The following is an 18976-nucleotide window of genomic DNA, read 5'->3' as shown; positions in this document are numbered from 1 at the left end:
GAAGTCGTCGATATTTAGTTTCACCTACCTAAAAGAGGTTTTCTGCCATCGATATATCGGTACAGAGAGGGAATTGCGACCGCACTAAGGGCAGGTCATAGGTATCTTGTCTTCAGTGGTTTAGGTTAATAAAGTAATGACGAGATAATTCGTCATTGGTCGTTGAATGATTAGTGATGTTTTGTTAAACTTTTAACTCTTTGTCTCATTTCCCCAATTCTAGACTCTTGAAAATAAGCTCTTGTATTTCGATGCGGGTACACTGTAAAACGGATTGCCTTTTGTCCGTACAGTGCAAAGAATATAATCAATGTGTTTATGATCAATGTGAGGCTCTGGTAAAGCTCTTTCTCAACCGGATTCTGAAAGATTGTAATAACGTACATGACTGAAAACATGGAGATTGTAGCGAACGAAGCAAACACCAAAGACATTCCATCGTTCATAACACTTGGTAAATGTCTTCCACGAAACGCTTGCACGAAACAAGCGAACTGTATCGACATGGCAAAAGCAATTACAATGTTACTGTGAACAGAGGTATCACAATAATGCACTCTTTCTAGGTTTTGTTCATCTAAATAACTTGATAAAGTACTTTCATCGCCATAGGTTAGGAGTGCCGTGAGAACGTTGGAAATCAAAAGTAGCATAAAAACAACAAAAATTTGTAAGGATGCAGTTCGTTTGGCTTCTTGTTGTGTCAAAGCAACCTTACTTAGAAATGCTTGTAATAGTTTTTGTGATTTGACAAAAACCAAGCTGACATTTAATACGTAAGCAATACTTAAATTGACTGATATTCTGACAATGCATATTCTCTCCGAAGGATCTAAAAACTGGAGACTTGGCATCATTATGAAAGTGACCAGAATTGCTGTCAAATGAAGAATTGACATCTTGAAATCACTAACTTTGACGACTGGTGTTTCTCTCTTGATGATAAATAAGATGAACGTAGCAATGCTTGTTAAGAATCCTACACTTGAGAATGTCAAAATGATCTGAAACAATGTCATGTCTTTTACACGAGGATAGATGTCTTTATAAGGATCTATACATTTGGTGCGCAGTCCATTATCAATGCTGAACCTCCCACCACATGGTATACACCCGTCATCACCAACAGTTGATTTGTAGTAATTGGCAGGACATAAAATACATCGATATCCATAACCTCCTGGTATTTCACTGTACACTTTATGTTTGCCAGGTCCACATCTCTTATGTTTACAGGTTGTCCTTCTGATGAAATTATTGAGATCAAGTTCATCAATAGCTGACAGCGGCTTGTCTTCTCGGTAGCTTAGATCGCATTTCTGATCTTGATTACACGACATTTCACTCGTATTCATAAATCTCAATCGATTTTCAGCGATCATCATATCACTGAAGGATTTTATAAATTGGTTGGAAGTATATATTTGAACATGTTGACCACCAATAACCAGAAAACCAAACCTCATTATGTAAGAGTTAAGTAACAAAGGCGATGAATAGATCATCCCCAACTCAAACCTAGTCTGAGACTCCATCCGGTAGATTCTTTCCAAAGCTCTCTTGGAAATATACGAATCATATTTTAGAATATCTTCTATATCTGGTCTGACTCGATTCCAAAGATTGATGATCATATTAGGCAATGAGCGAAGTTCTTTCATCTCATGCCCTTGTGAATAGTAGTCGTGAGTTAAAATCTGTAAGCTTATTTCCTTATAAAGTCGAGTCAATTTCAAATGTAACCATTTTACTTCTTTCTCTCTGCCAAACAAGATAATTGCTGGGTTTGGGTGACCTCTTAACCAAGATGTATCTAACGATTGGTTCATCTTTTCAACTTGTGCTGGTGTTAGCTCAATTATTTGCAGGCATTTCTGAGCATTCATCAACATTTCGATACTCAAATTAAAGTATACATGATATGGAATTAAATCCTTCTCCTCTGAGATGGACACTAAAAAAATATCATCCCATTCAAATTTGTCAACGACTTTCAATAAATCTTGGGCATAATTTGTCAGCCTCGAAGATTGTAAAGTGCCGTCAGCTAACTGCTCAATTTCAAAACGGTGAATATAAGTATTGGTGCAGGAAAAAACATCAATGACCAATGAAGTCAGCTGAGGAGGTAGATAGGTGAACACCATTGCTATGATAGGTTCTTGGATTTGTGATGAGGGGTCGACTACAGTGTACTTTGGATCAAGTAGAATGTTAGTCATGGTGGCTGTCAATTTTGTACCATTTTCACAAACATCGAAAGCGAGAAATTTCAAACGGTTCCTGCCATTAAAGTTAGGGTACCATGACAATCCTGATTCAAATTCTTTTACTTGACTTTTAACTATTTCTTCCATAATGATTTCATATTCTTGTGCTCTTGAATGGAATGAGGTTGGATTGGGTGAATCTTTACAACCTGAGAAAAAGCCAACATTATAAAATGTGAATGTCTCGATAGGAGCTAAAATCGCCAGCACGATAAAGAGTAAGGGTTGATAAATCAATTTTGTCAAATCCATTGCTCTCAAAGTCTTTAACTTAGCTTAGACGAAGGTTGAACTGCGACTGAGAGATTTCCAATTAACAATCTTTTATAGTTGAAATTTATAAAAGTAGCACCTCGACCTGTTTACTTCTAACGTCAAAATGATTTTTTTTAACAAAAAGACCATTTTTTTCTAATTTGCATCAAATGTAGTTCAAGAAACGGAAAAGAAAAATTTGTTTGTTCTTAAAATTTGGGCTAATATACATGTTTTGATAATGTACAGGTGGTGTACACTTTTATTTTCTACGAACCAGTAAATTTTTGATGAGGCTCGGCTGTGGTTATTTTTTTTAAATTCGAAACAAGCAAAAAAAAAAAGATGATGATGATAAAAATTATACTTTATAAGAATGTTTATGATGAAATTGTCCATAAATAATCATAAATATATGGTAAGAATATCGGCATCATAGAATTCAGCAACTGAGCCTAAGATTGTCATTTTTAAAGCATTTTCACCTGTAAATTGCCAATAATACCCCAGTAACGTACAATACCCTCATAAAAATGTCATTCTATGTTTCAGGCGTGTATTACAAATCTAGGTTAAATTTCGATCTGAACCTAAGAATATTTTAGGATGATTTTCGCGCAAAAAGTTACGAATATCCATGATTTAATGAAAAAACACCATTCTTATAAAAAAAGCGTATGCTAGCCTAGCATGCTAGAGAAAATAGAAAGTAGGAGATGAACAAAAAATAATAGATAGGACAAATTGTAAACTGATATTATCCCGTAACAATTATGTATGTACATATGGGGTGCCGTGTTAACATTATTTATGTACTTATCTTATAAACCTATCAACTCTTAGCGTCTAGGTCAGCTTTTGAGGAATGCAGGTCAAATTTGGAATCTTCCTCAAAAGTAGTGGATTTATAAAAAAAAAACAATCGAAATGTTCCACTACTCTAGGGAATCTCACAAAGTCTTTCCCAAATTCACAGTAAAGTAAACCACCATGCTAACTATATTTTCTGTCTGTAAAGTCACATCACAAAATTCTAGTGGCCCCCAGAATGCTGGTTTACAATTTCAACGATTTCGAAAATGACCAAGTTAAGCCTATATCTAATAAATGTACTATTATTGTCAAAATGCAGGTTTTAGCCGTCGGAATGCAGGTTACTAGGTTTGTTACATGCAGACTTTGATTCGTAACGCAGATTTGACTCTTGTTATATTTGACTTGTTAAAACAGATACATTTTTCTAATTTTTGACTTCGAAGATTAATCAATAAAAACCTTTGGCTGAAGCACGATCGCGCTAAAATTATATGAAACTGCCAATTCAATGAGCCTTGCCTATGTGGGTTTCGAATAGAATTGAAAATTTGTTAATATCGGTGATTAAGAACGGTGTTACGAATAAACTTATCTCTCATCGAGAAATATTAAAAGAACTTTTGTCATCCTTGCAAATAGATAAAAGTTTTCGCTCAACGAAAGCATCATTGCCTACTGCGAGGATAGCAAAAAGGCGCGAAAAAAGAATTGCCGTCTACTTGAAAACTACCAGCGAAAAAGCTTCATACAAGAATGGGAGAGTTCTAACTTGAGCGTATTATAGATATTAATGTGAGTGTGTCAAGATTATTTCGGAAACACTAAAATGATATACATTAGTTTCGCACAGCACTATTTGAAATTTTGACTTGTTAGATGTAAAAAATGGACGAAAGCTGAGGTTTTTTCATTAACCCTTTCACGTCCCAGCTTTGCAATTTAAAAAAAAAATTGAAAAGTTTTGCACCGACGACTTGCGTCAGCAAGACATTGGTTAAGGGCTAACGGCGTCCCAAAACCAAAATTTCATGCTCTTTCCAAAGATAGCTACGAGAGTTCCGGAAATAACTTAGATCCCACTCAGCGGGTGTCAATGACTGAAAGGGGGGTTAAATGAAAGTCAATTTTATGATGAAAAAAGCTTTTTTACGAAAATCATTGCACTCAATTTAAATTTGCAGACGACTTTTTTTTATCAAAAGCAATTTATCTAAAGAATCACCATAACGTTAAAAGTAAACAGGAACCAGAAAAAATTATTTTTCGAATTAGAAATCTCTAATTAGTCCAAAAAGAAAAAAATAGGAGTGATATGGAGCAAACTTAACATTAACACTCAGACAACATATCTTATGTGAATTACGACACAATTAGCTAAGGCACCACTTACATGACAAAAACTCAAAACCCTTTCAATTCTTCACCAGAGTTAATCTCTATTATTATGTCCTAAGAAAACACAGAAGTAACATCGTTCAGACTTAACTTTAAAGGTTTTGTTTTTAAATAAGTGATATCTTTTGCTTACTCATCAATTTTAATTCACAAGCTTTTTCACATTGGATTGACACGGATGTGGAGCAAGATTGGTCAGAAAGAGGGAAAAAACATTTTTTTGCTTATATCAGCATAAACAATAGGAAGACACTGTCCCGATATGAAATATGTATCTGATATGAAATGGGAACACTTATGTAAAAAAAAAACTTTTAACACACAACATATACCGTATATTTCATGTGAATGAAGATCGTTAAGACACAATAGCTACAGAACGACGTTCATGTCAAAAGGAAAAAAAAACCCTTTCAAAATTTCTTTATTAATGACTAAAACCTTTCACTTCTTCATCAGAAAAATATCAGAAAAACCGAAGCTTAAATTGTGCAAAGGAAAAATGTCTACTTTAATTTGAGTATCGAAATGTTGAAGAATGCTCAGAAATGCCTGCAAATCATTGAGCTAACACCAGTACAAGTTGAAAAGACGAACCAATCGTTAGATACATCTTGGCTAAGAGGTCACCCAAACCCAGCAATTATCTTGTTTGGGAGAGAGAAAGAAGTAAAAAGGTTACATTCGAAATTGACTAGACTTTTTAAGGAAATATACTAACATATTTTAACACATGATTTCAAATGGTATCAACAACCATTGGAACACTTATACTCACTTCCTGGCAAGATCATCACTCAATGGAATAAGGTCAGACCACAAACTGAAGACATACTCAACTTATATGACATGATCAAAAGTACACTCTTGGAAATGATGCCGTACCTCGTACCTCGGAGTCATACAAGGTTTGAGTTGAGAAGGATGTATCATTCTTCTTTTGATGTGAACTTCCAGGTTATCACGATGGGCGTTTGTAACAAAAAAAACTGCATCAAACAATTCAAAAATGAATCGATCGGTAAGACCGAATTAGGTATATTTAGCACAAGCGAAATAACATGTAAAAGTCAGATATGTAAATTGAGCTCTAAAAGAATTAATGAAAAATATAAACAGTGTTTGTGTTTGCTTCGTTCGCTACAATCTCCATGTTTTCAGTCATGTACGTTATTACAATCTTTCAGAATCCGGTTGAGAAAGAGCTTTACCAGAGCCTCACATTGTTCATAAACACATTAATTATATTCTTTGCACTGTACGGACAAAAGGCAATCCGTTTTACAGTGTACCCGCATCGAAATACAAGAGCTCATTTTCAAGAGTCAAGAATTGTGGAAATGAGACATAGAATCGATGATTTATCAAGTCGAAATCAATTTAATCACAAATATTAAGGAAAGAAGGGACGCTAAGGAGAGATGACAAAGAATGAAACATTGCACCAGTGTACAAAATCTCATGAAAAAACTCGAGCATTACTGGAGAAATTCAGGAAAAACTGTAAGATAATGGGATATCCCGACGATTTTAGAATTCTGGCAACAAAATAATTTTCACTATCAGATTGCAAAGTCATCAATGTTTGGTATAGTATGTTCTTATACAAAAACGTGTTTTCTGTCAAAATGTGAACGAAACTTCGCGAGGGAAGAGTGCAAAAAGAGACAAGCTTTCACTGGAAATTCCGTGAAGATCTTGAAGTTGAATTTAAATAAAAATATTTCGGTAGCTTGTAATATAATTAATTGAATTTTAGCACTTGTTGTTAAAGTACTCAACTTTCTATAAACGTTAAATAAATAAATATATGTTTGAATAACATCTAAATAAAACATCAAACACTCCGTTTTATCACCTTAACATCACAGCACCCTCCAACGCGTTCGATTTTCATTACATTGATAAATTAATAAAATGAGAATAGAAGAGAAAGTTGGAATTTTAATCAGAATCTTTAATAAAATAGGAGACTTAGAGGTACAGATGCTCCTTAGATCCACAAATTTGGATTGGTAAAACTTCTGTAATTAAGCACATCGCTTGCTCAAATACACTCTTTTTTATAAAAGTCGTTAAAAATCTTTTTTGTCTTTGTTGACACTTTGACATTGAGTATCGAATTGTTCTGCCTAGTCTCATTTCTCGTGCACAATTTGAGATCTCGTAAACTTCATATCTGTTTTACTTATTAGATCATTGTGAGCCTCCCTTGTTTTTACAAATTTTGTTCTTGTATATTTAAAAAGAGAGCATTATTTTTATTAAATCAACAACCGGTCGTATGGCACTGACGAATGAATCACTTTTTATTCATTTTTAACATAGCATAGAGGTTAAGGCTAGATTTTCCTAGGAGTGGATTCGTGTTAGTTAGGCAACAGGTATCCGAGCCAAACCCATAAAATGGTGAAGTAAAAAGATTGATGGTATTTGAACGGTTTAAGGATTACACAGACAACAACAATATTACATAGATTTTCGAGTATCAAATTGCTTTAGACTTTGAATTAAAGAGATTAAAGAAAAAAAATATGATGAAATTGTGTGTTTTGATCATCTACATGATAGCTCTTTGGAGAGTATTGACAACAAGTCCATAAAATGTGGAACAGCGTAAAAAATCATTTTGTTTGGTCAGAACTAACTTGCTTATACTGATTGACTGGTTGGAAGAGACGCCAGATTCTGAAACAAGCAAAACTTTATTCAATTATTTTCGATTCTTAAAACCTTTGACCAGAGACCGATGTCTGGCTATTCAAATCTATCATCCACTAAAAAGATCATTTGTAGCGATCAACGAAACAAATTTTATGACCACCTTGGAGAAAGTACAAGAAAATTACATATATCAAGAAGTTCCAGGCACCATAACTTACATTAAAAGCAATGCAAAAAATAGCCAAATCGAAAAACTTGTCGAAGAAATCAAATGTTCTTGTTATAAAAACAACATGACCGGATCTGATAAAACAAGAAATGTGATGTTATTTTTCAGCAATTTCTTGACTGAGAGCTATAAGCTATTGCGAGAGGTTTCTAATACTGGTAGTTGTTCGGTGCTAGCTATTGGTTTTTTGTCAAAGTACTTCCAAAGACCTTTGGAAATCATCAACTGGTTACCATATCATCGATTTATCTCACATATCACACCTTCTTATGGGGCACTTAATACTGAAAACATACTACAATCACACAAAGATCTAATTGCACTCATTTCGAATCCAGATTTCAATCGATTTGATGACAGGTATTTTCAGGAGCAACTAAACTTCCTTACTGGGAGACAAACCAGCTGTGATAAAAGTGTATGCGCAATGCTGCCACAGTTTTACGATAATACAGGTGTTGTGGAAATGGACAGTATTTTACAGTTTGTTTCTTTGTTGGCAAGAGTAGGTTTACAAATTGTTGCTGTATTACCAGAAGATAACACGGAATTCATGAAAACGTTGTTACAGAAACTGAAAATCACATATAAAAAACCTTTGGATTACCATGGTTGTATAAGTAGCTTTTATCTCACTTTTCCACGGGGCACGTTTACTGATTCTTGTGTACCGATAGTGTTAGCCGAAGCTAACAAAACTGTCCTGGGGGTTCAGAATTAAATAGAGAGCAATAGAATGTGCTTTTTATAGATTTTTACTACAATGTCCTAAGTTCATAATGTCTAGTTCCATATTAAAATTCCTTTTTTCTAATTAAATAGTTGCGGCTAGATACAAAGAATAACCTTCAGCATAATGCCGAAGGTGGGCCGTATTTCATATAGCTGCCTGACAACCCTTTCCTAAACGAAGCGATTCTCCGCAATCGTTGAAAAATAAAAAAATTTTCTAATTAAAATAAAATGCTACAATCTTTTGTTTGTTTTTTGGTATAAAAAAATCCTAATCAAAATAAAATACTACAATCTTTTGTTTGTTTTTTAAGTATGAAAAATTCTAATTAAAATAAAATGCTACAATCTTTTGTTTGTTTTGTGTTTATTTTTTGAAAATCCTACTTCTTGATAAAATAAAATACTACTTATGTATGAAAATGTAAAAAGAAAAGAGATGAACGTGGGAGTCTGAGTTCATCATTGAAAGACATGTATACGATAGGTTAATTCGCCGTGTTGAAGACTGATGCCTTCATGTTGGTTTTGGGAGAACTTGTTCACCAACCCAAACGAGTAAAACAATCAACACTACTGTTTGTGTAATGCTTTGCTGTGGTTGATGATTGATTTCATTCCCAAAGTATGTTAAGACATTCGATGCGTATCACCGAATTGCCGATTTCACTGAAGCGCGATTTCATCTAACGGTAAGTGCAAATTTTGTTATATTTCGGTATTTGTGAATCTTTTAAAATTTAGAGTTCTATTATGTTCGCTTTGTCACGTGGTGTCGTTCTCTACGGATTCTCTTTTTTATAGATTCGATGACGACATTTGATGGATGTTCTGGTACTGATGTTTGGTTCTGAAGTCCAGGTAACTTTTAATACTTCACCAAAGTTGAAGTTTTTCTGTAGTATATCCGGTATGTTGACTTCCATGATAGAAATTGCTTGAGTGTTTGACGCAATTACTCTTCCGGATCTTGCTCCGATTGTGGTGATGCCCGTTGAGTACTTGGTAGAATTCATATCGATGGTCTTCAAATTGCTGCATGCCATAGCTGAGGTCTTCTTTGTGACTGTCGTAGTTGGAGTCTCGTTTGTGGTCGTCATGGCTATTCGCATTGTCATGGCTGCTACAGTTACGAGCCATAGTGATAATAGTCCGATCATTAGCTTCTTGATTGACTTGTTATATACGAATGGACCTTTAACGAACAACTTGGGATGCTTGAACTTTGAAGGGTTCACCCGTGCCATTCCTTTCTTCGTCTGGATGTTCTCATTCGGCAGGTTCACAACTGCTTTGATTCTCTTCAAGAAATCTAGACCAAGCACTAGGTTGAATTCCACGTTGCTTGACACATACACTTCATGGAGCCAACTTTGACTTCCTATGGCCAGTGGGAGGATAGTCGACCCTACTATCTCCACTGTGGATCCAGTTATTGACTTCACTGTACCAAAGTCTCTCGTGTCATCTGTCATCATGAATGGTTCCACGTTGCATTGGTCCCACATTTCCTTTTTGATGAAGGATATAGGGCTGCCGGTATCGATTAAAGCTTCTAGTTTGATTGGCATGTTCCCCAACAATGCTGTTGCCGTCACCAACATCCCGTCATTTGTGCTTCCATTGATGATGTGCTTTACTACTGCCGAAACATGGTTTGCTGAATTTTCTTCCTGTTTTCGCCTGTTGCCTCTTCTGGATTTCAGACTTCGAGGTGGAAGCTCTGGTGGCTGATCTTTTGGAATTTGCTTTGATTGTTTTTCCTTTTTCTTCCTTTCAGTAGCATTCTGGCTCGTTCCTGGCATACTTGATATGTATCTCTCGACTTCTTTTCGAACATACTCTTGGATTATTCCCATTAGTACCAAATCCGATTTGATGTCGTGATTTGCGGGGGTAGTTATGTTCGACATTTCAACATTATTTCCAGTAACTCCTTTTGCTTGCAGCTCACTTCTATACTTGAACAGCAAGAAGAGTAAGATGAGTCCAACGACGATTATGAGTCCCATCATGACCCATTTGTTGAAGATTTTGGCAATGCCTTCAGCAGCACTGTCAATTAATTCGCTTCCTGCGTCTCCGACTGCATGGATTAGTTCACTTCCCGCTCCGCCCACAGCCTTTACAGTGTCTGTTAATCCCTTACCGAGGGCAGATATGACTTGGCTGGGAGATTCTGATAGGAAGTTTCCAAGTCCGTACGTGATAGCTGTTAAGATGTCTGGCTTGTGGGGTGTTTCTTGATTTGCTTTCATCCTTGCCACTTCTTCTGTGATTTCCGCTAATTCACTGACGGCTCCGTAGACTCGAGACATGATTTCGGATATGGTTACTGGTGGAAGATGGAAACTTTTCTTCTAGTATGATATCCTCGTGATCCCCTATGATGTCTTGGATGACATCTTGTGACTGAAAATCCTCCAGAGATTTCAATAGGGATTGTGTCTTTCGGATTGTGCCATTCCTGCTTATTCTGAAGGAGGATTGTTCGTTATCCACCACGAATAGAGCATCGCGTCTCGCGCATGGGATTGTTGGGCTTTCATTCACCACTTGCCTTGTCGAGAGCACCAAGAATTCTGAGAAAGGCGAATCCTGAGAATGTGTGCCATTAACACTGTCCTTCTGTTCTTCAGTTCCACTCCCATTCGAGATTCTGCGGATGGGAAAATGCAAGTAACAAGTGTTATTATACTGTCTTGACCACCAGATTTCGACTGCTTCCTTGATTTCCATACACTCTTTCAACATGATTGCGTCTCCCATTGGTTTAACAATGACGTTTTGACCACTACGGATCCATTCATTTGCTGCTGCAGAGGGGAAATGATTAGTTATCCAATGGTAAAGTTTGTTTTGACCAGCTTGAAGATTGCATGTTCTTCGCATCTCTTCTAAAAGGTGATGTTTGTGATTGATGAGTGCATTAACAATATGTCCTTGTACTATTGGAAGTGTCGAAGTGGTGCTGGCTTTCGTGGCAAATTTCCTTACTTTAGTTAGCGAATGTATCTTCGTTTCAGGTGGCAATTCTTTCGATGTCACCACAAAACCATTGTCAATTTGGATGATGTATGGTTCCAGTAGGTGCTTTATGGAGAAATGTTCACTTTTATAGAACGTCTTCTGTGCAAGTTTGTCTTCTCTCCACTCGTATGCTGCTGAAACGTGTGTCCGGCCAGTCCTAGCTCAGGAATCGATATGAAGTTTTCTGCTTGTAGAACAGGTAATACTTTCATCAATTGAAAATCGTGATTATCATGCTTGAGCTGATAGTAGAGAATAAGTGTTGTTGTGTCTTCCGTATTGTTATATACTGGTGTACAATAAGCTGCTGGCATTGGCGGAACATACTTGATACCAGTGTTTTTGGGTTCTTTCCCGGCCTCTAGCTTTATTACAGTTCCAAAGTCTGATTCAGTGTTCATGTTTCCACAACTCGTGTTTGCAAAATAACTCATTTGTAATTTCGAGTCACTGCCCGTGATGTACGCTGTTTGAATTTCAAATTCGTAGAAATAGTGCCACAATATCTTGCCAACGGGACAAGTGTCAGGATACCATATACCTTTATCGTCTTTCCTCCTGACCACCGGAGGAATAAGTGTGCGCACTCTGTATGTCGAGCCATAACTTTGAAATTTATACGGGAAAGACATATCCACATTGTTTGTATCTCCGAAGATTGCTTGCCGGATCCATTGGTCGCACTGTATTGGATTCACTGGTAGATACGTGCTACTTTTCCAGTTTCTGGCGTTCCCATTCTTCACTCTTGACTTTCCGTTGCAATTTTCCTTTACTTCGATTGCCCTGCATATGTAAGTGAAGAAGTGAGTGGTTTTGGGTTGGAACTTGAATATCTTGTGGTCCTTCACGTTCACTTCAGTGGCGTCGTTGTTCAGGTTGTCACAGGAGTCGATTGTTTGAGGTGCATATACTCCTAATATTTTGCTTTGTTTACAGTCGAACAACTTCAGTTTCGGTGAAACATCTTCGGTGCTATTGTTCGTAACTGTTTCATTGTGATTGTCCTTTATTGTCGTTTTGTTTGTAATGTTTGTTTCGGATCGGCATTCACGACAGCAATGCCAAAAGTGATGAAGATTAAAAACTTCTGCATTCTTGTTTTAATCTTTTTTCAATGTTTGTGCCTTCTGCATAAGTTTTCTCTTATGAAGAATTCGTTTGTACAATTTTTCTCTTTCTCTTCTTTTTCATTTCAGGATGGCTGCCATTCAAATGCATGTGAATAGATGCAACATCCCGTTATTCATATTATCATTAACAATTTACGATTGATGGTGTTTTCCGTATAAGGTAATTGAATTCATTTTGTTTTAAAGTTTTTCCAGTATTGTTCAATTATCTCTTTAGGAATATTCTCTTCAGGTTCCCAAGAATTTTCTTCTTTTTCGTAGTTTAGCCATTTCACCAGGAATTTGGTTCCCTTTTTGTTCCTTTTGTGTTTGATCAATTTCTCCACCAAGTAGTAGTCTTCTGGTAGTTGTTCCTCATGATCGTGTCGAATTTCGGCTTCTCTTGCTGTTTCTATGTCATTTTCTGACTCTTGGAATTCGTCGCTTGCTACTCCATTTTGGGTTTGTCTCGTCTTTGTGTTTTGCTCTTCCTCCAGCTTCTTCCAAGGCTTCATGCGGTCGTAGTGAACACGAGCTGGAGTATCTTTTCCTCTCTTTTTTACTTGATACAGGGGATGATTCTCTTTGAAAACTGTGTACGGACCTTCCCATTTTGGAGCTAGCTTTCTTGACAAGTTTTTGGTTCTCCTCTGTATTGTGATGTATACTTCATCTCCAATACTGTGTCTATTGGCATTCTTTACTGATCGCAAGCGCGAATATTCCTTGCTGTCCGCTAAGTTTGTTTTTACTTGCTGATGCAAATTTTCCAGTTTATTCTTGAGGTGATGCAGGTATTGGTTGGGAGTTTGGTGGTTCTCCACATCTCTCGTAATAGGTAACTCGGTTGGTTGGTGAGCGATCCTTCCGAAGAGAATTTCAAATGGCGAAACTTTCCTTGTTTTGTTGACGGAGGACCGATACGCGAACAACACCAGTGGAAGTCTTACATCCCAATTTCTTTGGTTCGTATCTATCAGCGTAGATAATGAATCTGCGATCACTTTGTTGAATCTTTCGACTTGACCATTAGATTTCGGTGAGTATGGTGCTGTCTGTAGTTTCTTTATTCCGAGTAATCTGCAAACTTCTTTCATTAGGTTGCTGACAAAGTTTGTTCCACAGTCCGACAAGATTGTTGTCGGAGTTGAAAATCTTGCGATGACTTCGTTGACCAGAAGTGATGCGATTATGGGGGTTTCTGTAGTTGGCACTGCAAAACACTCGGGCCATCCACTAAAACGATCAACGAATGAGACAATGTATCTGTTACCAGCGTGCGTTTCCACGTAAGGTCCAAGGACGTCACAGGAAATGTCTCTCCAGGGTGCTGTAGCTTCCAGAGGGTACAATTCAGATATTTTCTTTCTTCCTTTGTAGATCGCACATTTCATTTCTCACATTCCTTGACCTTCTTGATTATGCCTTTCAACATTTCTGGCCAATAGTAAGCTGCTTTCAGCTTCTGGTATACGATTTCTGAATTCAGATGTCCTGCAAATGGGGTAGCGTGAGCTTCATGTATTAACTGGTCGCGATTGCTCTTTGGAACACATAGTCGTCTTTCTGCTTGGCCATTTCGATTGGTTATTTTGTGCAGGAAACCATTGTCATCCAAGAATAATTTGTCATTGCTTTCGCGATTCTTGAATTCTTCCTCCTCCTCCAATTGCTTCAACCAATCTTCTGCTTCAGCATCTTCAGTAACTCTCAAGATTACGTTGACTGCTTGGGGTAATCTTGATACTCCATCTGCATCTCTGTTCTTCAACCCTGGCTTGTAAATGATTTGGAAGCTGAATTGTTGAAGATACAGGTACCATCTAGCCAGTTTCGATGTTAAGTCCTTTACATTGAAGAGGTGAACCAATGCTTGGTGGTCGGTGTGAACAGTGAATTTGTTACCTTCCAGGACGAAATAGTGTGTTTTGATTGCATGCAACATTGCTAAGCATTCCTTTTCGGTGACCGTGTAGTTGCATTCTGCCTTGTTTAACTTTCTACCACCATAGAAAATTGGGTGTTCTTTTCCATCTTGGCCAATCTGTGTAAGCACGTGGCCGATTGCTGTACCTGACGCGTCTGTGTTCAGGTTGAATTCCTTGGTGAAGTCTGGATAGGCCAAAAGTGGAGGATGTAGGAGTGTTGCGATCAGCATCTCATACCTATCTTGAAGGTCTGTGCTCCATTGGAATTGTACATCTTGCCGCAACATATCATACATCGGCTTTGTTATCTTGGAATGATCTTTGATGAATCGTCGATAATACGCGATGAGTCCTAGTATGGATTGCAACTCTTTTTTGTTTGAGGGAGGCGTCTTGTTTTGCAATGGCACCAGGTTGGTTGACGCAGGCAAAATTCCTTCTCTGCATACTATGTGACCAAGGAATTTCAGCGAATCTTTTCCAAAATGACATTTGGAGCTTTTGGCTGTCAAACCTGCGTTTTGTAAAAGCTCGAAAACTTCTCGCAAGTGCCCAAGATGCTCCTCAAATGTTTTACTGAAAACCACAATATCATCAATAAATATGAGAACGCAACGTCCTCTGACCTTTTTCAGCACATCCTCCAGCAGCTTCTCGAACGTACCCGATGCTCCTTGCAAACCAAATGGCATCCTGACATATTCGAAAAGGCCAACGTGACAGCTGAAAGCGGTTAACGGTATGGACGATTTTTCCATTTTCACTTGATGAAATCCAGACATTAGATCCATTGTCGAGAAGAACTTTACTCCATGCAAGGCTGCTAAAATATCGGACGTGTTCGGGATAGGATAAGCGAATTTCTTGGATGCTGCATTGATCTTTCGATAATCAACACACATTCTCCAACCTCCTCCGGCTTTTCCAACCAAAACAATTGGGCTGCTGAATTCTGAATTGCTTTCCCGTATGATGCCTTTACGCAGCAAATCCTGAACTTGATTCTCGATCTCTTTCCTTTTGAAGGGTCCAACACGGTATGGTTGTTGTCGGATGGGAGTTGGGTCCAATAATTCTATCTTGTGCTCGATTCTGTCTGTTGAGCCAAGTGGCTGCGAAGCATTTGGAAATAAGCCACTGAATTCCTCGACGAGGTCTGTGATCTGCTTCTCTTGAACGTCGGTTAAGCAGCTTGACTTTGGTACCAAGGTTGGCTTGATTTCATTGTGCGGTGGTAAACTGGTATCGCTGTTGTCTTCTTCTGCATACCCAACTGGTGCGGAGGCTTTGAATTCAATCTTTTCATCTGAAACATTTGTAATTACAAAGATAACGTTATTGGCTGACACTGGATTCTTCCCCATGGAAGTGAACACTTTTATGCTAATTTCCTTAGCAAGAGTCGTCAAGTTGCTTTTGTGGGATCCATTAAAGTCTGCATGGAATTGCTTGCTTTCCCCCGGTAAAATGTGTAACATTTCATCGTTTGTTTCATGGGAAACAATGTCGAAATTTATTTCTTTCGTATGTCCTTGCGCGTTAATAGTTAGTTTGCGCTGATGGAAGTTTACCGTAATGCCGTGATCACTCAAGAAATCAATGCCCAATATTGCTTCAGTAGCAATGTTTTCAAGGACCAGAAACTTGTGACTTATTAAAATGTTACGTCCGATTCCAAGTTCCAGGTTTATGAATCCTTTCGTAAGAAGTGTCGTGCCCGATGCACTCATCAAAGTGATTTTCGATTTTCCATCAATACTCCTTTTAAGTTTTTTCATCATATTAACACTGATGATAGAGACCAATGATCCACTGTCAATCAAAAAATTTATGTTTAAACTTCCAACAGAAACTTCAAGCATTGGAAGGCCTAGTCACTTTGTAGTATCCTCCTGGTGTTGATTCTTGGACCGACAAAATTTTGAAATGTGTCCATTTTTTCCGCACGTATGGCATGTGATATTCCTGTATCGTTTGGTGCGACATTCTGCCTCTACATGTCCATTTCTCTTGCAGAAGGTGCAAGTCTTGCCGTTGCTGCGGTCTTTCGTTATTGAATTTAGTGATGATTTGACATTTTTGGTGATCTTCTTTAGCTGTTCGATCTGTCTTGTCATTGCCACTGGATCGAAGTCATTGTTGTCCATGACCTTGGAATGGGAAATACTTCTTCCATTGTTCATTAACAGCTGGCGTAACATGTCCTTTAATTCGCCATCCTGCTGGTTCGGTCGTTCAAGTGCATTCTTGAGCTGAATGAAACGTACAGCATCGTTGTACGTTTTTGGCTGCTTCATCTGAAGACGGTAGGCAAGTTCTAGTTCTGGCCTAAGATTTGCGGTGAGAATGTCTATCTTTGTGGTGTCAGGTGTTCCGAGCTCTTCAAACGATAGCTCGAGTCTCTCCAAGAAACTTTCAAGATCTTCACTTCCCTGTCGCTGCGTGTATAGGATAGCACGGTGCTTCGCAATATCTTCTGGCGAACAGAATTGATTTGTTATACGCTCTTTACATTGTTTGTAGTCCTTCTGGATTTCCAGAGGAATGGTGTTGTAGAAGGTCAGTGCTCTCTTCACCAGACAATTTGGCAAAATTAGAGCCTTTTGCAGCTCTGTCCATTCATTCAAAAGAGCATACCTCTCATATTTGTTGAAGAATTGTTTTATGGTGAGCTTCTTGTCACCAAAGCATGGCAGATCAGCTATTCTGGTGCTGAGGTGTGGACGATGGTCGATTGGTTGCGTTTGCTTCTGCCTTTGGTCAGCCATCATTTTCTCGAATGCTGCCACGAGTCCTTCCGATTCACTTCCAGTACCGATTGGATTGACATGTCTTTCAACGTTCGGACTGTGTTTGCTTTCGGCAACTTGCTGGATTGAGTCAATCTTGTCACCGTCGTCCCCCCTCTTGGAAATAGATAATATTCATCTTCTTTGAGACCATTTAACTTGTTTTCTGTCTGGCTGCTGTCCATAACTGTTTTTATGGTTATTGGTACTTGGAAAGCCTTCTTTCTGTGATCCCTTTTTGAGGATGGATGTTGGAACGATGTCTTTGTTGACTCAGGAGTGTACAGCAAAGTTGAATTTTCAGCTGACGATTCTCCTATTGATAACGGTGTGTTTGACTGTTCCTTTTCAGCTTCTTCGTCTTCTTCGATTGAAGATAAGCTTGTTTTTGACTCGTTTTCTTCTTCTGCTGAGTAATCTGCTTCGTCTGGCACAGAGGTTAATCTTTTTCCTTTTCCAAACCACCTCTTACTCATTTTTTAGATGTCACTTCTTGTATGATTGAATGCTTGTTTGAAAGCGTCTGTTTGTTTGAATCTGTCTATTTGTTTAGAAACAATTGCTTTGTTATCTAATCTATTTTGAGATAATTTCTCCATTGTTTATGTTTACTTCATCTTGGGTACGATTTGGCTTATCTGTTTGTTTATCATTTGGCTCCTGTGCTGCATTGCTTGTTTCTTTGTTTTGGGCTATTACTTCATTCTCTTTGAAGTTTAGCTTTACACTTTTCAAATCTCTTTCTGTATTAATTATAATTGTTTCATTTGTGTTTGTCTCCATGGAAACGATAACTGGCTTCTCCTGAAGCTGCCTTCAAGTTTTACATAACTGATTCGCTGGGGGTTTTTCCTTGACCCCAGTTTCCATGATATATTTATATATTTGCCTGTACTTCGTAATTGTACCTGGCTATTATTTTACCTTTTCCTAGGCTTCCGCTTTTATACTGTATTGATAGCTCTGCTGTTAACTTTCTTTATAATGTTTATTCAGGTGAACGTGAATATGAAGCAAAGACTCTCGAATATAGGGCCCTTCCGAAAGAATTCATTTCAATATCCTTGCCACCAGCGATCGCTCTCCGTCAAGGTGATCTGCTGTCCTTTGCAAATCGAAAATGACGTACGTGTGAACTGTTTCGATATGGTATTGTCAATTACCGCATGCATCCGTGGTACCGAGACACCAGAGCACGACTTACAACCATCTACAGCCAGCGCGCTGTATTACTTTTATAAATAAACTGTTATTTTTTTTTCTCCGATTTGTCACGCGTGTTTCCATTTTTGTTTATAGTTTTGTAAATATACTTTTCTGATATTTCATATGTGTTTCCATTTTATTTATTGTTTCTGCTGCCATATTCTTCCAACGGCATCATATGTTTGTGTATTAACTTCACATAGCCAATTTTAAAACTGCTTCTTGTATCATTCTCTATGATTCATATACTTCGTCGTGACCCTGACGCGGGGAGCTACAGGGTACTGTCCTTGCTCAAGGGAGCCCTGGAGCATGTTATAGTCTTGCTCATGACATTTCCATTGATTAAATTCCCATCAATCAAATTCTGACTACCTTTGAAGGTGCCAGTCTTCCATTTATAAACTTAAGTTCTCTTTTGTAACTCTCGGTTCCCCAGAACAGTACAACAGTCCAAGATCCATTAAGGATCTCGGTAGAACCTCCACTTGTTAGCCGAAGCTAACAAAACTGTCCTGGGGGTTCAGAATTAAATAGAGAGCAATAGAAT

The 18976-nt window shown here is 37.8% G+C and overlaps 1 protein-coding gene and 1 long non-coding RNA gene across 3 annotated transcripts in view; one reads left to right on the top strand and one right to left on the bottom strand.

The window, feature by feature from the left end:
- LOC136817974 (probable E3 ubiquitin-protein ligase HERC1) overlaps positions 1-18976 on the bottom strand; it is a 108119-nt gene that overhangs the window by 52830 nt on the left and 36313 nt on the right. The window lies entirely within an intron of this gene.
- On the top strand, positions 8061-18641 carry LOC136817979 (uncharacterized). 2 transcript variants are annotated; one of them, XR_010848178.1, is made up of 4 exons: positions 8061-9053; positions 9166-9222; positions 12591-12684; positions 18217-18641. It is a non-coding gene; the product is annotated as an uncharacterized lncRNA (long non-coding RNA). The 2 variants fall into 2 exon arrangements; XR_010848177.1 differs by having other exon boundaries at positions 8063-9222.

This window comes from Clytia hemisphaerica, unplaced genomic scaffold (assembly GCF_902728285.1).
Source record: "Clytia hemisphaerica strain Z4C2 unplaced genomic scaffold, Clytia hemisphaerica genome assembly, whole genome shotgun sequence".
Lineage (NCBI taxonomy): Eukaryota > Metazoa > Cnidaria > Hydrozoa > Leptothecata > Clytiidae > Clytia > Clytia hemisphaerica.
The sequence above is the reverse complement of the archived record's forward strand: the minus strand, read 5'-3'. Positions and strand labels throughout refer to the sequence as shown.